Below are 19,313 nucleotides of genomic sequence, written 5' to 3'. Positions count from 1 at the left end.
TATCACTCCTATGCTGACTCATTCTCTGGGCAAAGACAGAGAGACTGGCTAGATGAAGAGGAGGGATGGGGAGAGAGAGGTGTAGTAATATCTATGCCAGAGATCATTTATATCCTGACTAATCTTAAAAACATCACCTAAAAACAAGTAAACTCATTCTTAGTAAATTGGAGTATAGGTTACATCTCTAAACACACAATGATATTAATATGCATATCTTTGTTTGTGTGTGTGTGTGCGCTTGTGAGTGCGTGTGGCAGTATGTTATGAAAGAGGCAATTTAGCAGGAGGGGGATGGAGCCTAATGCACATAAAGGCAGCTGTGCTCAACTACTGATAGCTGCCATGCACTGAAGTAACTAAGACATTCAATGGCATTGAGGGATGCTGCACTGAATCCCAGGGGAATGGTTGTGATTTATTTTCATAGAGCACTGCCTCATTGTACCCTAAAGGTCAGTGTTCTGCCGGCTCTCCCCTGTGCATATAGAGCAGATTGTACATGCACACTAATAAACATCCACAGAGCTTCTAAGGACAGAGAAACACACCACTAAATGGAGTACACTGTGGCTTCTTATTCATGCAGATTTTGTTGCATAAGAATCGTGCCCCACAGAGTACAGTAGAGACAACGCATCATGCTAAATGATTGCATTGTTGGAGGAAAAGTGGCAAATCAACATCAATATGGGCTGAAAGCCCACTAAACCCCCTTAATGTGGATTAATAGCAGGTAAACAGGCAAGAGGAAAACGACATGTGGTTCTTAAGCTCTTTTTGGCTAGTGTGACAGAATGAGTTTATGGCATTAGTATCGATTTGAATGTTTGGACATAGGCCTATTGTTGAAAACAATTATACACAATAGATTACATGAAGAGGATAAACTGAACAGACTCAATAACATATTTATTTTACCTCCAATGCCATCAGCCTATAAGCCCTCTGTATGGATACAGTAGTATCTATACAGAAATGTGTGTTAAGAGCTGATTAATGGTGACGTTGCAGTGCATTATTATGTGATTCTTTGCTATCACACTGCCATCTAGTGGGGAGTATAGAGCATTGTGTGGCCCTATGAGTTTATTCTTCGTGCTGAGCTGGAAAGAAGAGGCATTTTTAACCAGACCTTCATAAAACAAACCAGGTAAGTGCTTCCAGTTCCAGTTGCAATGCCATTATGACAAGTGCTTCCAGTTGCAATGCCATTATGACAAGTGCTTCCAGTTGCAATGCCATTATGACAAGTGCTTCCAGTTGCAATGCCATTATGACAAGTGCTTCCAGTTGCAATGCCATTATGACAAGTGCTTCCAGTTGCAATACCATTAAGACCGAGCACATAGAACATCATTAGAATGACAATAGAGGAAGTGAACATGATTAACCAAAACATTTATTGATTCTCAATTAAAAACAAAAATAAGCATGACATACCTTTTGGAATAAGTGCAGATTTGACACAGGTATAATGCATTCCAATGAATCAGTCAAGATTAATTTGTAAATATATACACTGCTCAAAAAAATAAAGGGAACACTAAAATAACACATCCTTGATCTGAATGAATGAAATAATTTTATTAAATACTTTTTTCTTTACATAGTTGAATGTGCTGACAACAAAATCACACAAAAATTATCAATGGAAATCAAATTTATCAACCCATGGAGGTCTGGATTTGGAGTCACACTCAAAATTAAAGTGGGAAACCACACTACAGGCTGATCCAACTTTGATGTAATGTCCTTAAAACAAGTCAAAATGAGGCTCAGTAGTGTGTGTGGCCTCCACGTGCCTGTTTGACCTCCCTACAACGCCTGGGCATGCTCCTGATGAGGTGGCGGATGGTCTCCTGAGGGATCTCCTCCCAGACCTGGACTAAAGCATCCGCCAACTCCTGGACAGTCTGTGGTGCAACGTGGCGTTGGTGGATGGAGCGAGACATGATGTCCAAGATGTGCTCAATTGGATTCAGGTCTGGGGAACGGGCGGGCCAGTCCATAGCATCAATGCCTTCCTCTTGCAGGAACTGCTGACACACTCCAGCCACATGAGGTCTAGCATTGTCTTGCATTAGGAGGAACCCAGGGCCAACCGCACCAGCATATGGTCTCACAAGGGGTCTGAGGATCTCATCTCGGTACCTAATGGCAGTCAGGCTACCTCTGGCGAGCACATGGAGGCTGTGCAGCCCCCCAAAGAAATGCCACCGTACACCATGACTGACCCACCGCCAAACCGGTCATGCTGGAGGATGTTGCAGGCAGCAGAACGTTCTCCACGGCGTCTCCAGACTCTGTCACGTCTGTCACATGTGCTCAGCGTGAACCTGCTTTCATCTGTGAAGAGCACAGGGCGCCAGTGGCGAATTTGCCAATCTTGGTGTTCTCTGGCAAATGCCAAACGTCCTACACGATGTTGGGCTGTAAGCACAACCACCACCTGTGGACGTCGGGCCCTCATACCACCCTCATGGAGTCTGTTTCTGACCATTTGAGCAGACACATGCACATTTGTGGCCTGCTGGAGGTCATTTTGCAGGGCTCTGGCAGTGCTCCTCCTGCTCCTCCTTGCACAAAGGCGGAGGTAGCGGTCCTGCTGCTGGGTTGTTGCCCTCCTACGGCCTCCTCCACGTCTCCTGATGTACTGGCCTGTCTCCTGGTAGCGCCTCCATGCTCTGGACACTACGCTGACAGACACAGCAAACCTTCTTGCCACAGCTCGCATTGATGTGCCATCCTGGATGAGCTGCACTACCTGAGCCACTTGTGTGGGTTGTAGACTCCGTCTCATGCTACCACTAGAGTGAAAGCACCGCCAGCATTCAAAAGTGACCAAAACATCAGCCAGGAAGCATAGGAACTGAGAAGTGGTCTGTGGTCACCACCTGCAGAACCACTCCTTTATTGGGGGTGTCTTGCTAATTGCCTATAATTTCCACCTGTTGTCTATTCCATTTGCACAACAGCATGTGAAATGTATTGTCAATCAGTGTTGCTTCCTAAGTGGACAGTTTGATTTCACAGAAGTGTGATTGACTTGGAGTTACATTGTGTTGTTTAAGTGTTCCCTTTATTTTTTTGAGCAGTGTAGTTCCTTCAAAATAAGTGTTTCCGTAGATCAAATCAAAAGTGCAGTGAGTCAAAGCAACCATATTTTCGGGAAACACTGGGTGAAACAAAAACTTACAGTATTCAATCACATCTCATGTGCCAAACGATCCCTCTTTCTTCATGCCTTATCTACATGAGTTTGCAGATGGCTCTTCAGATGAAAATGTCCTGATAAAACCCTTTCCACAAACACCACACTGGTGTGGTTTCTCCCCAGAGTGGATCTTCTCATGCTTTCTGAGGTGCATCAGCTGGGCAAAGGTCTTCCCACACTGGGTACAGGTGTGTGCCCTCTCTCCAGTGTGGCCCAGCTGGTGACTCACCAGCTACCCTAGGTAGAAGAAGGACTCTCCACACTGAGCAGTGGTAGGGCTTCTCCCAAGTGTGGAGCTGTTGGTGCTTCTTTAGATATGCTACTGAACTGAAACTCTTCTCACTGTCGGGGCAATCGTACATCTTTCTTTCCCCCTGGTGATTTTCGGACATGGAGTTTGTGGTTGCTAGAAGAGCTTAGTGTTTTCACGCATTTTGAGCATTTGTACTCTTTGGCACCAGAGTGGAGGTCCTGGTGTTTCTTGAAAGTGTATTTTATAGTGAAGGTCTTGCCACACTCACCTCAGTGAAATGGTCCCTCGGTGGTGAATGATCTGATGTGATTTCAGATTACTAGGAGTGTTAACACACATCCTACAGTGACGAAAGCTGTTGTCTCTGGTTAGTAGGATGTATCTCATGCCATTTGAGTCTGTCAAGCCTTCTGAAAGTCTTTCCACATTGCACACAAGAGAAGGGTCTGTCCTCGGAGTGGGTTTTCTGATGTCCTTTCAGAGTGGTAGAGTGTCGGAAACTCTTCTCGCATAAGGAACACTTGTATGGTTTCTCATCGGTGTGGCTACGGAGGTGTTTCGACAGATAGCCAGAGCAGCTTAACCTCTTCTCACAATGGACAGAAGGGTAAGGTTGCTCACCTGTGTGAACTCTGTGGTGGTTTTTCAGAATATTGAGGCGGCTGAACGTCTTCTCACATAGGGTACATTTGTGCGGCTTCTCTCCAGTGAGTTCTCGTGTGTGATGTGAGATGAGGCGCGGCAGAAAGCTTTCTCACATTCAGAGCACTGAAACGGTCTGTCTTCAAAGTGTATCGTTTGATGTGTAACAAGCTCATAGTCCTTGCCACACTTTGAACGAACAGTGGAATGGTCTTTGTCCAGCATGTTTGCACATTTGATACTCAAGGGTAGACTTTCTAAAGAATGTTGTGTCACACAGAGTGCAGGAATACGTCTTTCTCCAGTGTGAAGAAACGTATGCTCCTTCAGATGGGTTACGGAACTGAAAACCTTCCTGCAATCTTGGCACTGATGAGGTTTGAATTCAGTGTGGGCTCGCTTGTGGTTTTTCAAGCCAAATCTCTTGGTGAAGCCCTTTGATACGGTTTCTCTCCAGTGTGGCTTCGGCCATGATACAACAAGACACTTTTCATTGTGAAGTTATTTTCACACTGTAACAAGGGGAACAGCTTCTCACCAGTATGGAGTCGCATATTAAGCACAAGACCATCCATATAAGGATAACTCTTACCACATGTGGTACAATGAGGCATTTTGAGGCTCACTCTCGCTTCCAAAGCTTCTCCCACGCAGAGCACAAGTTTGACCCGAGAGGAACTGCATCAGGAGGCCGTGGTGGAACGACATGCAAGTTTCTGACTTGATGTGTCTTATTTGGTTTAGTGTCTGGATACAGAGGACCTTTGGTGACTTAGAGATTCTCAGTAGTCTGGACGTGCTGGTTGCACCTTCATAACTCGCTGTATGGGGGTGGTTGAGGTTTTGGTAACATGGAAGTTGGAACACTTACAGATCTTTGTATCATTAATGGACTTGGCATCAACTTCTTCCCCTTGTTCCATCTTAATCAGACTAGAAAATAATAAAAGAGATGGCATAGATAGGACCAGTAATATACTCAAAATAGAAAACAATGTAAGGAGGAGAAAGAAAGACAATACTATACCTTTTATTTGTTCACAGCTCATTCTGCTGAATTAAAAATGACAAGTAAATATCCACATAACATATGTGATGTGTGTGAAAACAGAGGATTAACATGAAGTAATGTGTTAACAAAAGAATGTATGCACAACCAAACACTTTGAGGATTATCATGTGTTATTTGATAGAGGGCCTGTCTGGAGCTTACCTTCATGGGTGATATGGCCTCAGCTGTGTCCTCACATCAGCCATGTTAGAGGAAGCTAATATCTCTTCAACTGGCTCAGCTTTCACCTTTACCATCGGACAACTCTGGAATCCTTTTTCTTCCTTTCGACAGTCGATTAGGATGGTTGTTTTCTTCGTTCTTTATAACCGGTGTCCTCAAACTTTCAGCCATGTTGCTGGTAAAGCTTCGGAGGTTTGTTTCATTTACAAAACAAGATGTTTCTATCGAAGAAACTGGACATTGGAAGGAGTATGAGCTTCTCCAGTAATGCAGAAGCTGTGGCTAGACCTCAAGTTTCACCACCAATTCTATTTGAGGCTTCATTTATTATCACTAACCTAATATTTGAGTGCCTTTCAGTTGATTTTCAGCTTTCAGCTCCTTTGACACACACCAGAGAACCATTTAATGAGAACCTATCAACACACCTGATGCTCAGGGCCACAATTTCTTGTTAGGTGATGTCATTTCCTCTTGATAATATCAAGATTTAAATACTTCTTTGGAGTTTTATGGCAGTTGGCAATCCAACTGTTATGTTGCAAGCAATAAATCATTTTCATAGTAAAAAATGTGTCTATGGATTTTCACACAAAAATTCCATCTAAAGTTCTCTGAATCTTAGTGTGAGTTTTGTTCATTAGTGGACTTTTATCACTCATTACCATGTACACAAATGAAGAGTGGATGATTATATTATTTTTTTAATGTAGAAAAATCACAGTGAAATTCCATAGAATATAATTCCCAGCACCATCTACTCTTCTCACTCCAGAATGTCACTAAAGAGCTTCGGCTTCTTTGATTCGCCTGTCTGTACTTCCTGCCACTGGGCCCGCCTCTTCACAAAGTGGGTCAGGGCAAATTTGGGCCAAACGTGACGAGCAAACTGGTCTGATCTCAGTTGTGTCTCACAAGGCACTGAGAGGGAAAGAGAGATAAATAAGAGTCCCAGTCATAATACCCATGAGACCTGGCGGTCAAACAGGGAAAGGGTTCCAATCGTTTTTCCACCATTCATTTTTCCAATAGGGGATTTTAGAAACACTTAAAATAAGGGCTGTGGTTCGTGTAGGCTTACCCTGGCGTGACGTTTTGATAACCATGTAAATCTCTCTCGGACAAGGTGACTTATTATTCATTATTACCCCCCAAAATGAAATGCTAATTAGCTGCTAATGTGGCTATTATAAAGAACTACATTTTACATTTTAGACATTTAGCAGACGCTCTTATCCAGTGCATACATTTTTTTATTTTTTTTTATTTTTTACAACTACAAATGCCATGATGATCTGGACGAGACTGCAGAAGAGGTAAAGGTAAGAATCTCTGGATTAAATATCTAATGTTAGCTAAATGTAGTAATTAATAAATTGGCTACATTTCTTTAAATTGATAATTCTGTGAACAGTCTTGTATAATTTTTAAGTTGACACAATACCTGTTAGCAAAGGTGTCAGTTAGGGATGACGTGCAGGAGCTTGCAGGGATTTGTAGTTTTGCATGGTCTACTTTGACGCTAATTAGCATTTTCGAATTTGAGAGTAAATAGAGACTAATATATTGATTAGTCACCTTGTCCGAGAGAGATTTACATGGTTATCCAAACGTCACGCCAGGGTAAGCCTACACGAAACACAGCCCTTATTTTAAATGTTTCTAAAATCCCCTATGGGAAATAAGTTTGGGAAACCCTGGTCTAAAACAGCGTTTCCAAAACTCTGTACTGGGGGCACATTTTGTTTTTTGCCCTAGCACTACACAGCTGATTCAAATAATCAACTCCTCAAGCTTTGATAATTTTTATCAGCTGTTTAGTGCTAAGGACTGACACAGAATATGATTACGCTTGCAACAACACCCCACACGATGAAATCAACATTTACATTTTAGTCATTTAGCAGACGCTCTTATCCAGAGCGACTTACAGGAGCAATTAGGGTTAAGTGCCTTGCTCAAGGGCACATCGACAGATTTTTCACCTAGTCTGCTCGGGGATTAGAACCAGCGACCTTTCGGTTACTGGCACAACGCTCTTAACCACTAAGCTACCTGCCGCCCTCAACTCTAACCAGTAAAGGAGTACAGTGGTGCTGTTCCAGACTGCCTCCAACACACGGCTGCCATACCTGGAACAGGCCATCTGGACATACTGGCCCTAGGAGCCAAGTCAGGACATGGCAGGGAGAGGGAGAGGACACAGGGGATTAGGGTTATGGGGACTACTGTGAGAATATGATCAATGAAACAGCCAGCTTTGGATCATGACCATGACTAGCAGTGAGAGGACGTACTCTGTTCAGGTTATCATCTTTAACAGTGAGAGGAAATACTCTGTTCAGGTTATCATCTTTAACAGTGAGATGAAGTACTCTGTTCAGGTTATCATCTTTAACAGTGAGATGAAGTACTCTGTTCAGGTTATCTTTAACAATGAGAGGAAGTACTCTGTTCAGGTTATCATCTCTCGCACAGGTCCTACCTCCAGTCTCCTCAGGATCTTGCCCCTCCCCTTATCGCTGTATGATGTCACCAGGAGCTGGAGAACGTGGCTGCCTGATTGGTCGGTTCCCAGGGTCAGGTGGTCAGCGGGGGTCAGAGAGCGGAGGCTGTTCAGGAGCAGGGAGCGGTCTTTAAACTTGGCCAGCGATTGGACCAGACGGGAGCCAAGGTAACAGATAGAGGATAGGGGGCACTAAAGAGGGAGATACAAAGGACAGTGGTGTTGGTCTCTACATTGGTAGACACGTAGTATGCTTTCATAAATAACAAAAGACTGTGAGCTTTGGTGTCAGGTACAAAAGTACTCACATTTTTGTAGGGTTTGCATTCAGAATATCAAGTTAATACAGTAACTTCGAGACCAATACCTCTGTTTCGCCCTCTGCTGTGCCCTCTGCTGTCTCTGAGCTGTAGTACACCTCGTGTGAGCAGCGACAGGAAGAGAGGCAGGCAGGCGGTGTGTCGGGAGGCAGGTTCAGCACAGTGAAAAGCACTGAGGAGGCGTTGCATCATCTCTCGCCGTTTCTCCTCCCGCTCTGCACAGCTGTCTGTCAGCTGGACGATCACACCCATGTGACCTGCCGCCAAGATGGCCTCCAGACCCTCGGCTAGCTCATCGAACACCTTCAGAAACTGTGGAAAGGGGAGCGGGAGGAAGGGAGAGGAGAGAAAGAAGTAGAAGGTATAGAGTTCCTACTGTCACTGTAAACCTGTGTTCTGTATGAACTCTGATGAATACCAACAAAACAGATTATATTCAGCAGTATCTACCATCTTATGGATTTGGGGACTAATAGTATGTTATTTGTGTGAACAATGCTACTAAGTAACAATGATGTATACACAGAAATAACTATAGGGGGTATACATATTGGCATACAACTTTGTAATTGGTGGAAGCTGCTGTCAGTCTCTGTATTGGGAAGTTAGCGATTGGATGGATGGCCAGGGTGGCCAGCTGACCCTGGAGGTGGTTCTTATAGAGGTGCCGGAGCAAGGCCTTGTGGGACAGCTGGATGACTGTCTCAATGAGCCAACTAGAAGCCTGGTCTTTCAGAAACACAAAGAGAGGACTGAGAGAAAGAGAGAGACAGAGAGACATACGACACATTGGATTCAAAACCACAAGGACATAGAAACATTGACTTAGGTCTGTGAGACTTCCTCTAATCACCTAACTCCAGGAGCAGAGGTGAGTGATGTCAGGTACTTCACGATGCCTTTGGTGAGAAGTTTGCAGAGTTTGGGCCGGTTTCTGTGACACACCGTCAACATGGTCTGGAACACAATACTAGCCACAGCATCGGTCATACACACTGATGGAGAGACGGAAGAGGAGAGATAGGTCATGTAATGTCACTGTGACAAAATGTCTCCAATAGTATGTACTACAGTGAGGGAAAAAAGTATTTGATTCCCTGCTGATTTTGTATGTTTGCCCACTGACAAAGAAATGATCAGTCTATAATTTTAATGGTAGGTTTATTTGAACAGTGAGAGACAGAATAACAACAAACAAATCCAGAAAAACGCATGTCAAAAATGTTATAAATTGATTTGCATTTTAATGAGGGAAATAAGTATTTGACCCCCTCTCAATCAGAAAGATTTCTGGCTCCCAGGTGTCTTATATACAGGTAACGAGCTGAGATTAGGAGCACACTCTTAAAGGGAGTGCTCCTAATCTCAGCTTGTTACCTGTATAAAAGACACCTGTCCACAGAAGCAATCAATCAATCAGATTCCAAACTCCACCATGGCCAAGACCAAAGAGCTCTCCAAGGATGTCAGGGACAAGATTGTAGACCTACACAAGGCTGGAATGGGCTACAAGACCATCGCCAAACAGCTTGGTGAGAAGGTGATAACAGTTGGTGCGATTATTCGCAAATGGAAGAAACACAAAAGAACTGTCAATCTCCCTCGGCCTGGGGCACCATACAAGATCTCACCTCGTGGAGTTGCAATGATCATGAGAACGGTGAGGAATCAGCCCAGAACTACACGGGAGGATCTTGTCAATGATTTCAAGGCAGCTGGGACCATAGTCACCAAGAAAACAATTGGTAACACACTACGCCTTGAAGTACTGAAATCCTGCAGTGCCCGCAAGGTCCCCCTGCTCAAGAAAGCACAGATACAGGCCCGTCTGAAGTTTGCCAATGAACATCTGAATGATTCAGAGGAGAACTGGGTGAAAGTGTTGTGGTCAGATGAGACCAAAATCGAGCTCTTTGGCATCAACTCAACTCGCCGTATTTGGAGGAGGAGGAATGCTGCCTATGACCCCAAGAACACCATCCCCACCGTCAAACATGGAGGTGGAAACATTATGCTTTGGGGGTGTTTTTCTGCTAAGGGGACAGGACAACTTCACCGCATCAAAGGGACGATGGATGGGGCCATGTACCGTCAAATCTTGGGTGAGAACCTCCTTCCCTCAGCTAGGGCATTGAAAATGGGTCGTGGCTGGGTATTCCAGCATGACAATGACCCAAACCACACGGCCAAGGCAACAAAGGAGTGGCTCAAGAAGAAGCACATTAAGGTCCTGGAGTGGCCTAGCCAGTCTCCAGACTTTAATCCCATAGAAAATCTGTGGAGGGAGCTGAAGGTTCGAGTTCCCAAACGTCAGCCTCGAAACCTTAATGACTTGGAGAAGATCTGCAAAGAGGAGTGGGACAAAATCCATCCTGAGATGTGTGCAAACCTGGTGGCCAACTACAAGAAACATCTGACCTCTGTGATTGCCAACAAGGGTTTTGCCACCAAGTACTAAGTCATGGTTTGCAGAGGGGTCAAATACTTATTTCCCTCATTAAAATGCAAATCAATTTATAACATTTTTGACATGCGTTTTTCTGGATTTGTTTGTTGTTATTCTGTCTCTCACTGTTCAAATAAACCTACCATTAATCATGTCTTTGTCAGTGGGCAAACGTACAAAATCAGCAGGGGATCAAATACTTTTTTCTCTCACTGTATGAACATCTACTATGAAGATGTGCAATGTGCAATGTGGGGCTTAGTTTTATATATACTGTAGCTTGATGACAGAAGCCTTGCGATTGAACTTGTCCATCAAGGAGGTAGACAGGGTTTTCAATTCCCACCAAAATGACGTGGCCATCTCAAAGTATGTCAGCTGAGTGGTGACATTCCTGTCCTTTACACCTGAAACAAAATACACAGATAAGATAAGTTAGTGTGTATGAGTGTATGTTTGGATAATCGTTTGTGTGTGTGTACCTGAGCGTGCTGTATTGGTGCGGGCTGGACAAGGCAGCCTGCCAGTACATTTATGAGCGTGCGAGCTACGTGGGAGCCATGTGTGTGTCTGATGAACTCTACACAGTGCTCCCTCACTACGCAACACAGGGACAGAACCTGGGTCTCCAGTATCCCATAATCCTCCCCTTTTGTCTCTGCATCTCCTTCTGTGGTGGCTGACTTGTCCTCTGATGTGCTCTTTTCTAAGAGACATAAACAAGTAAGATTCATTATATGTGTCATTCTATTAGACCTTAATGAAGTTACCTAAAACAAGACATTTCAGGGCCTAGGTGTTTTTTTCAGATTGGTCACCATCAGATTCACCTCTCCATCTGGGCATCTGTCTGAGGGCGCTCTCCACGACGTGACCCCCACATTTGTCACATGACACTGTCTTGAACTCCAACCCGGATTCTCCGCCAAGCTTGGCCAGCACGTCCCCCACCTGGCCGGGGCTAGCCAATGGGAGCAGCTGCTGGAGGGTGACACTTCTGGTCACATCCATGGCAACCAGGGCGGCCTACCCTTTGATCTCCGTTAGCACGTTCTCCACAAAGAGAACTACAAGGGAGGGAGGAAGAAATAAAGATATGTTGTAAAGGCCACAGAAATGTACATTTACACACACACAATTTCTCCCCCAATCCCCTCCCCCTGTGCAAGGTCATTCATCTCACCTCTCTCCTCATCCTCTGTGAAGCCTTCGCTGAGTCTCTCTCCCACTCTGCGGAAGTAGCCCACACTCAAGGCATCCAGATGCTTCCTGGCACCTCCTTCTTCACCTCCTCCTCTTCCACCCCTACCTCCTATTCCACCCACTCCTCTTCTCTTTCTCTCTCCATCTTCTCCTCGTTCACCCGCTTCTCCTCTTCTTCCACTCCCATCTCCTCCTCTTCCTCCTCCTCCACTCGCTCCTCCTCCTCTCCTTCTCCTCTTCCACCTCCTAATTCTCTCTCCATCTCTAAAATGTTTCCTCTTCAGTCCTCCCTCTCGCCACTGGTTATTTTCTTCAATTTTAGCCAACATTTTAAAATACACAAATGTAAATTGATCACTGGTGTACTGGGGTCTTCATCCTGATAAAGAATGTGCATGCTGTTGAGTATGATGAAAAACCAATTTTTACCCCTGGTCTCTCTAGGAAGCTACGAGTTAACTGACAAGCCAAGATAATTTTTTTGTCAATAAAAAAATACAATTTTGACCACTTTCGTTGAAGGAGTGGTCAACAAATTAAGAATATGTCTGATCTGAATCTGCTTTTGGTGAAGCTACCTAACGTTAGCTAATAAGAACCATGGTCATGGAAGCCGGCTACAACCCCTTTCAGCCTATTCAAATCGCCTACATTGTTCATCTTTATTAATATCTTATAACTTTACCATAGGAGTCAACTCAGTAGCAAGATATATTACAATATAAATGTTACCAAATGCAGCCAGCACGCTAGCTAATAGTACAACTCACATGTGAAGTGATGGCAAAAATATTTTTAACTAACCCAAGATAGTTCATCTTTTTCGTTTACAGTGGGAGCAAATGAAGCATAGTGGGCAGAACAAGCAAGGAGTTGGGCAAAGCCAAGCACGAGCAAGTCGAGATCCTATTGGCGCGTTGTAGCGTGTATTTGCATATTTCCATTAGGGAACGCCTCCTCTGTGAAGTGCGCGTGTGCACAAATTTAATTCAACCTTGCACTGCTTCTAAACAACGCAATTAAAAAAATACTTTGGCAAAGTGTCAAGTCTATAAAACTTTGTGAACTTTGGCAAAGTGTCAAGTCTATACAACTTAGTGAACTGTGTTCTTAACATATTCTAGTTTTAGGAACAGAAAGATGTATTGAGATCATATGTTTCATCGATAAGAAAATTTGCAGAATGTCGCCCCAGTTTTACCTAGTTCCATCCTCTCCAACTACCCTTGACTGGACTACCTCTCACAACCATATTTATGGAACACAAAGCCTTCACTATTTCATCCTGGAATATCCAAGGCCTGAGGTCATCTGCCTTTGGCCTAAAGAGCAGGAATCTGGACTTCACCAAAGAAATCGGAAATACAGACATTGTCATCCTACAAGAAACATGGTATAGAGGAGACGGACCCACTGGTTGCCCTCTAGGTTACAGAGAGCTGGTAGTCCCATCCACCAAACTACCAGGTGTGAAACAGGGAAGGGACTCAGGGGGTATGCTAATTTGGTATAGAGCAGACCTAACATTTGGTTAGAAATTCAAAAGGAAATTATCTCAACTGAGAAAAATGTCCTCCTGTGTGCTACCTATATCCCCCCACTAGAATCCCCATACTTTAATGAAGACAGTTTCTCCATCCTGGAGGGGGAAATCAATCATTTCCAGACCCAGGGACATGTACTAGTCTGTGGCGACCTAAATGCCAGAACTGGACAAGAACCTGACACCCTCAGCACACAGGGGGACAAACACCTACCTGGAGGTGACAGCATTCCCTCCCCCATATGCCCCCCTAGGCACAACTACGACAACATAACCAACAAAAACGGGTCACGACTCCTGCAGCTCTGTCGCACACTGGGTATGTACATAGTCAATGGTAGGCTTCGAGGGGACTCCTATGGTAGGTACACCTATAGCTCATCTCTTGGCAGTAGTACTGTAGACTACTTTATCACTGACCTCAACCCAGAGTCTCTCAGAGCGTTCACAGTCAGCCCACTGACACCCCTATCAGACCACAGCAAAATCACAGTATACTTGAACAGAGCAATACTCAATCATGAGGCATCAAAGCCAAAGGAACTGAATAATATTAAGAAATGCTATAGATGGAAGGAAAGTAGTGTTGAAACCTACCAAAAAACAATTAGGAAACAACAAATTCAATCCATTCTAGACAACTTCCTGGACAAAACGTTCCACTGTAATAGTGAAGGTGTAAACTTGGCAGAAGAAAACCTAAACAGTATATTTGACCTCTCAGCTTCCCTATCAAATCTAAAAATCTCTAACAGAAAACCAAAGAAAAGCAATAACAGTGATAAATGGTTTGATGAAGAATGCAAAAACCTAAGAAAGAAATTGAGAAACCTATCCAACCAAAAACATAGAGACCCAGAAAACCTGAGCCTACGCCTTCACTATGGTGAATCACTAAAACAATACAGAAATACACTACGGAAAAAGAAGGAACAGCATGTCAGAAATCAGCTCAATGTAATTGAAGAATCCATAGACTCTAACCACTTCTGGGAAAATTGGAAAACACTAAACAAACAACAACACGAAGAGCTATCTATCCAAAATGGAGATGTATGGGTAAACCACTTCTCCAATCTTTTTGGCCCTATAACAGAGAACAAGCAGCAAAAAAATATACATGATCAAATGCAAATCTTAGAATCAACTATTAAAGACTACCAGAACCCACTGGATTCTCCAATTACATTGAATGAACTACAGAACAAAATGCAAACCCTCCAACCCAAAAAGTCCTGTGGTGTTGATGGTATCCTCAATGAAATGATAAAATATACAGACCACAAATTTCAATTAGCTATACTTAAACTCTTTAACATCATCCTTAGCTCTGGCATCTTCCCCAATATTTGGAACCAAGGACTGATCACCCCAATCCACAAAAGTGGAGACAAATTTGACCCCAATAACTACCGTGGGATATGCGTCAACAGCAACCTTGGGAAAATCCTCTACATTATCATTAACAGCAGACTAGTTCATTTCCTCAGTGAAAACAATGTACTGAGCAAATGTCAAATTGGCTTTTTACCAAATTACTGTACGACAGACCACGTATTCACCCTGCACACCCTAATTGACAAACTAACAAACCAAAACAAAGGCAAAGTCTTCTCATGCTTTGTTGATTTCAAAAAAGCTTTTGACTCAATTTGGCATGAGGGTCTGCTATACAAATTGATGGAAAGTGGGGTTGGGGGAAAAACATACGACATTATAAAATCCATGTACACAAACAACAAGTGTGCGGTTAAAATTGGCAAAAAACACACACATTTCTTTCCACGGGGCCGTGGGGTGAGACAGGGATGCAGTTTAAGCCCCACCCTCTTCAACATATATATCAACGAATTGGCGAGGGCACTAGAACAGTCTGCAGCACCCGGCCTCACCCTACTAGAATCTGAAGTCAAATGTCTTCTGTTTGCTGATGATCTGGTGCTTCTGTCACCAACCAAGGAGGGCCTACAGCAGCACCTAGATCTTCTGCACAGATTCTGTCAGACCTGGGCCCTGGCAGTAAATATCAGTAAGACAAAAATAATGGTGTTCCAAAAAAGGTCCAGTTGCCAGGACCACAAATACAAATTCCATCTAGACACCGTTGCCCTAGAGCACACAAAAAACTATACATACCTCGGCCTAAACATCAGCGCCACAGGTAACTTCCACAAAGCTGTGAACGATCTGAGAGACAAGGCAAGAAGGGCCTTCTATGCCATCAAAAGGAACATAAAATTTGACATACCAATTAGGATCTGGCTAAAAATACTTGAATCAGTTATAGAACCCATTGCCCTTTATGATTCTGAGGTCTGGGGTCCGCTCACCAACCAAGAATTCACAAAATGGGACAAACACCAAATTGAGACTCTGCATGCAGAATTCTGCAAAAACATCCTCTGTGTACAACGTAAAACACCAAATAATGCATGCAGAGCAGAATTAGGCCAATACCCGCTAATTATCAAAATCCAGAAAAGAGCCGTTAAATTCTATAACCACTTAAAAGGAAGCGATTCCCAAACCTTCCATAACAAAGCCATCACCTACAGAGAGATGAACTTGGAGAAGAGTCCCCTAAGTAAGCTTGTCCTGGGGCTCTGTTCACAAACACAAACAGACCCCACACAGCCCCAGGACAACAACAACAACAACACAACTAGACCCAACCAAATCATGAGAAAACAAAAAGAGAATTACTTGACACATTGGAAAGAACAAAAAAAAAAACAGAGTAAACTAGAATGCTATTTGGCCCTAAACAGAGAGTACACAGTGGCAGAATACCTGACCACTGTGACTGACCCAAACTTAAGGAAAGCTTTGACTATGTACAGACTCAGTGAGCATAGCCTTGCTATTGAGAAAGGCCGCCATAGGCAGACCTGGCTCTCAAGAGAAGACAGGCTATGTGCACAATGCCCACAAAATGAGGTGGAAACTGAGCTGCACTTCCTAACCTCCTGCCAAATGTATGACCATATTAGAGACACGTATTTCCCTCAGATTACAGCGATCCACAAAGAATTCGAAAACAAACCCAATTTTGATAAACTCCCTTATCTACTGGGTGAAAAACCACAGTGTGCCATCACAGCTGCAAGATTTGTGACCTGTTGCCACAAGAAAAGGGCAACCAGTGAAGAACAAACACCATTGTAAATACAACCCATATTTATGTTTATTTATTTTCCCATTTGTACTTTAACTATTTGCACATTGTTACAACACTGTATATATACACAATATGACATTTGAAATGTCTTTATTCTTTTGAAACTTCTGAGTGTCATGTTTACTGTTAATATTTATTGTTTATTTCACTTTTGTTTACTATCTACTTCACTTGCTTTGGCAATGTTAACACACGTTTCCCATGCCAATAAAGCCCTTAAATTGAATTGAATTTAACTTTATAAACGGATGCTTCAGCTTTAAAGCCCCTGTGACGTGTCTGGTTACTCTTTCAGTGGAGATTGTGTGTTGGCACATGATGATGACGTCAATGTGCAAAAGTCGTTTTCTTTTTTATTAACTGGCAGGGGGCTCTTGGCTTTGCGTCATTGTTTTATACCCAGGGCCACTTAGTGAATCATCAATAGTGGTTGGTGGTTAGCAAATACAGTATGTGGGTTTTATGAATGGTTGATTAAAAAAAAAAAGAATCACCATCATCACATTGTCTAACATCCCTTGACTCACACACAGTGAGGCAATCACCCTCATGATGTCACCAGGTCGTTAGCTCGAACTCTTGATTGCAAAAAAATCCCTCCACTCCCCTGACGTAAACCCTCAGACACAGTAAAGACATGACACAATAAAGCAAGATAGAACATGTATATACAAAACATGCACATAGATCATCTGTTTTATTCCTGTATTTCATAATTCCCTCACTCCCTTCCTGACCTTAATAACGTTTCTGAGTTCTCCTCATCTATGGGTGCTCTCTCTCTGGGTAATCTACAACATATTAAACAAATCCCAGATTTTAATTTTAAAAATGTGGTAACCTTAATCTACTATATATATATATATACAGTGGGGGAAAAAAGTATTTAGTCAGCCACCAATTGTGCAAGTTCTCCCACTTAAAAAGATGAGAGAGGCCTGTAATTTTCATCATAGGTACACGTCAACTATGACAGACAAAATGAGGAAGAAAAATCCAGAAAATCACATTGTAGGATTTTTTATGAATTTATTTGCAAATTATGGTGGAAAATAAGTATTTGGTCAATAACAAAAGTTTCTCAATACTTTGTTATATACCCTTTGTTGGCAATGACACAGGTCAAACGTTTTCTGTAAGTCTTCACAAGGTTTTCACACACTGTTGCTGGTATTTTGGCCCATTCCTCCATGCAGATCTCCTCTAGAGCAGTGATGTTTTTGGGCTGTCGCTGGGCAACACGGACTTTCAACTCCCTCCAAAGATTTTCTATGGGGTTGAGATCTGGAGACTGGCTAGGCCACTCCAGGACCTTGAAATGCTTCTTACGAAGCCACTCCTTCATTGCCCGGGCGGTGTGTTTGGGATCATTGTCATGCTGAAAGACCCAGCCACGTTTCATCTTCAATGCCCTTGCTGATGGAAGGAGGTTTTCACTCAAAATCTCACGATACATGGCCCCATTCATTCTTTCCTTTACACGGATCAGTCGTCCTGGTCCCTTTGCAGAAAAACAGCCCCAAAGCATGATGTTTCCACCCCCATGCTTCACAGTAGGTATGGTGTTCTTTGGATGCAACTCAGCATTCTTTGTCCTCCAAACACGACGAGTTGAGCTTTTACCAAAAAGTTATATTTTGGTTTCATCTGACCATATGACATTCTCCCAATCCTCTTCTGGATCATCCAAATGCACTCTAGCAAACTTCAGACGGGCCTGGACATGTACTGGCTTAAGCAGTGGGACACGTCTTGCACTGCAGGATTTGAGTCCCTGGCAGCGTAGTGTGTTACTGATGGTAGGCTTTGTTACTTTGGTCCCAGCTCTCTGCAGGTCATTCACTAGGTCCCCCCGTGTGGTTCTGGGATTTTTGCTCACCGTTCTTGTGATCATTTTGACCCCACGGGGTGAGATCTTGCGTGGAGCCCCAGATCGAGGGAGATTATCAGTGGTCTTGTATGTCTTCCATTTCCTAATAATTGCTCCCACAGTGGATTTCTTCAAACCAAGCTGCTTACCTATTGCAGATTCAGTCTTCCCAGCCTGGTGCAGGTCTACAATTTTGTTTCTGGTGTCCTTTGACAGCTCTTTGGTCTTGGCCATAGTGGAGTTTGGAGTGTGACTGTTTGAGGTTGTGGACAGGTGTCTTTTATACTGATAACAAGTTCAAACAGGTGCCATTAATACAGGTAACGAGTGGAGGACAGAGGAGCCTCTTCAAGAAGAAGTTACAGGTCTGTGAGAGCCAGAAATCTTGCTTGTTTGTAGGTGACCAAATACTTATTTTCCACCATAATTTGCAAATAAATTCATTAAAAATCCTACAATGTGATTTTCTGGATTTTTTTTCTCAATTTGTCTGTCATAGTTGACGTGTACCTATGATGAAAATTACAGGCCTCTCTCATCTTTTTAAGTGGGAGAACTTGCACAATTGGTGGCTGACTAAATACTTTTTTCCCCCACTGTATATATACATACACACACACAGTTGAAGTCGGAAGTTTACATACACCTTAGCCAAATACATTTAAAGTTTGTTTTTCACAATTCCTGACATTTAATCATAGTAAGAATTCCCTGTCTTAGGTCAGTTAGGATCACCACTTTATTTTAAGAATGTGAAATGTCAGAATAATAGTAGAGAGAATGATTTATTTCAGCTTTTATTTCTTTCATCACATTCCCAGTGGGTCAGAAGTTTACATACACTCAATTAGTATTTGGTAGCATTGTCTTTAAATTGTTTAACTTGGGTCAAACGGTTCGG

The 19,313-nt window shown here is 43.1% G+C and overlaps 1 pseudogene across 1 annotated transcript; it reads right to left on the bottom strand.

Moving 5' to 3' along the window:
- Positions 1 to 6,112: 6,112 nt before the first annotated feature.
- Positions 6,113 to 12,150, bottom strand: LOC311098659 (nucleolar protein 9-like; annotated as a pseudogene). Its single transcript has 10 exons — positions 11,802 to 12,150; positions 11,449 to 11,685; positions 11,101 to 11,324; positions 10,918 to 11,025; positions 9,026 to 9,167; positions 8,732 to 8,924; positions 8,220 to 8,484; positions 7,832 to 8,044; positions 7,402 to 7,507; positions 6,113 to 6,267 (listed from the first exon to the last, which is right to left on the bottom strand). The product of its transcript is annotated as a nucleolar protein 9-like (transcript).
- Between the last annotated feature and the right edge of the window lie 7,163 nt (positions 12,151 to 19,313).

The sequence above is a fragment of the Coregonus lavaretus genome (genome assembly GCF_964263955.1).
Source record: "Coregonus lavaretus genome assembly, chromosome: 23".
NCBI lineage: Eukaryota > Metazoa > Chordata > Actinopteri > Salmoniformes > Salmonidae > Coregonus > Coregonus lavaretus.
The sequence above is the reverse complement of the archived record's forward strand: the minus strand, read 5'-3'. Positions and strand labels throughout refer to the sequence as shown.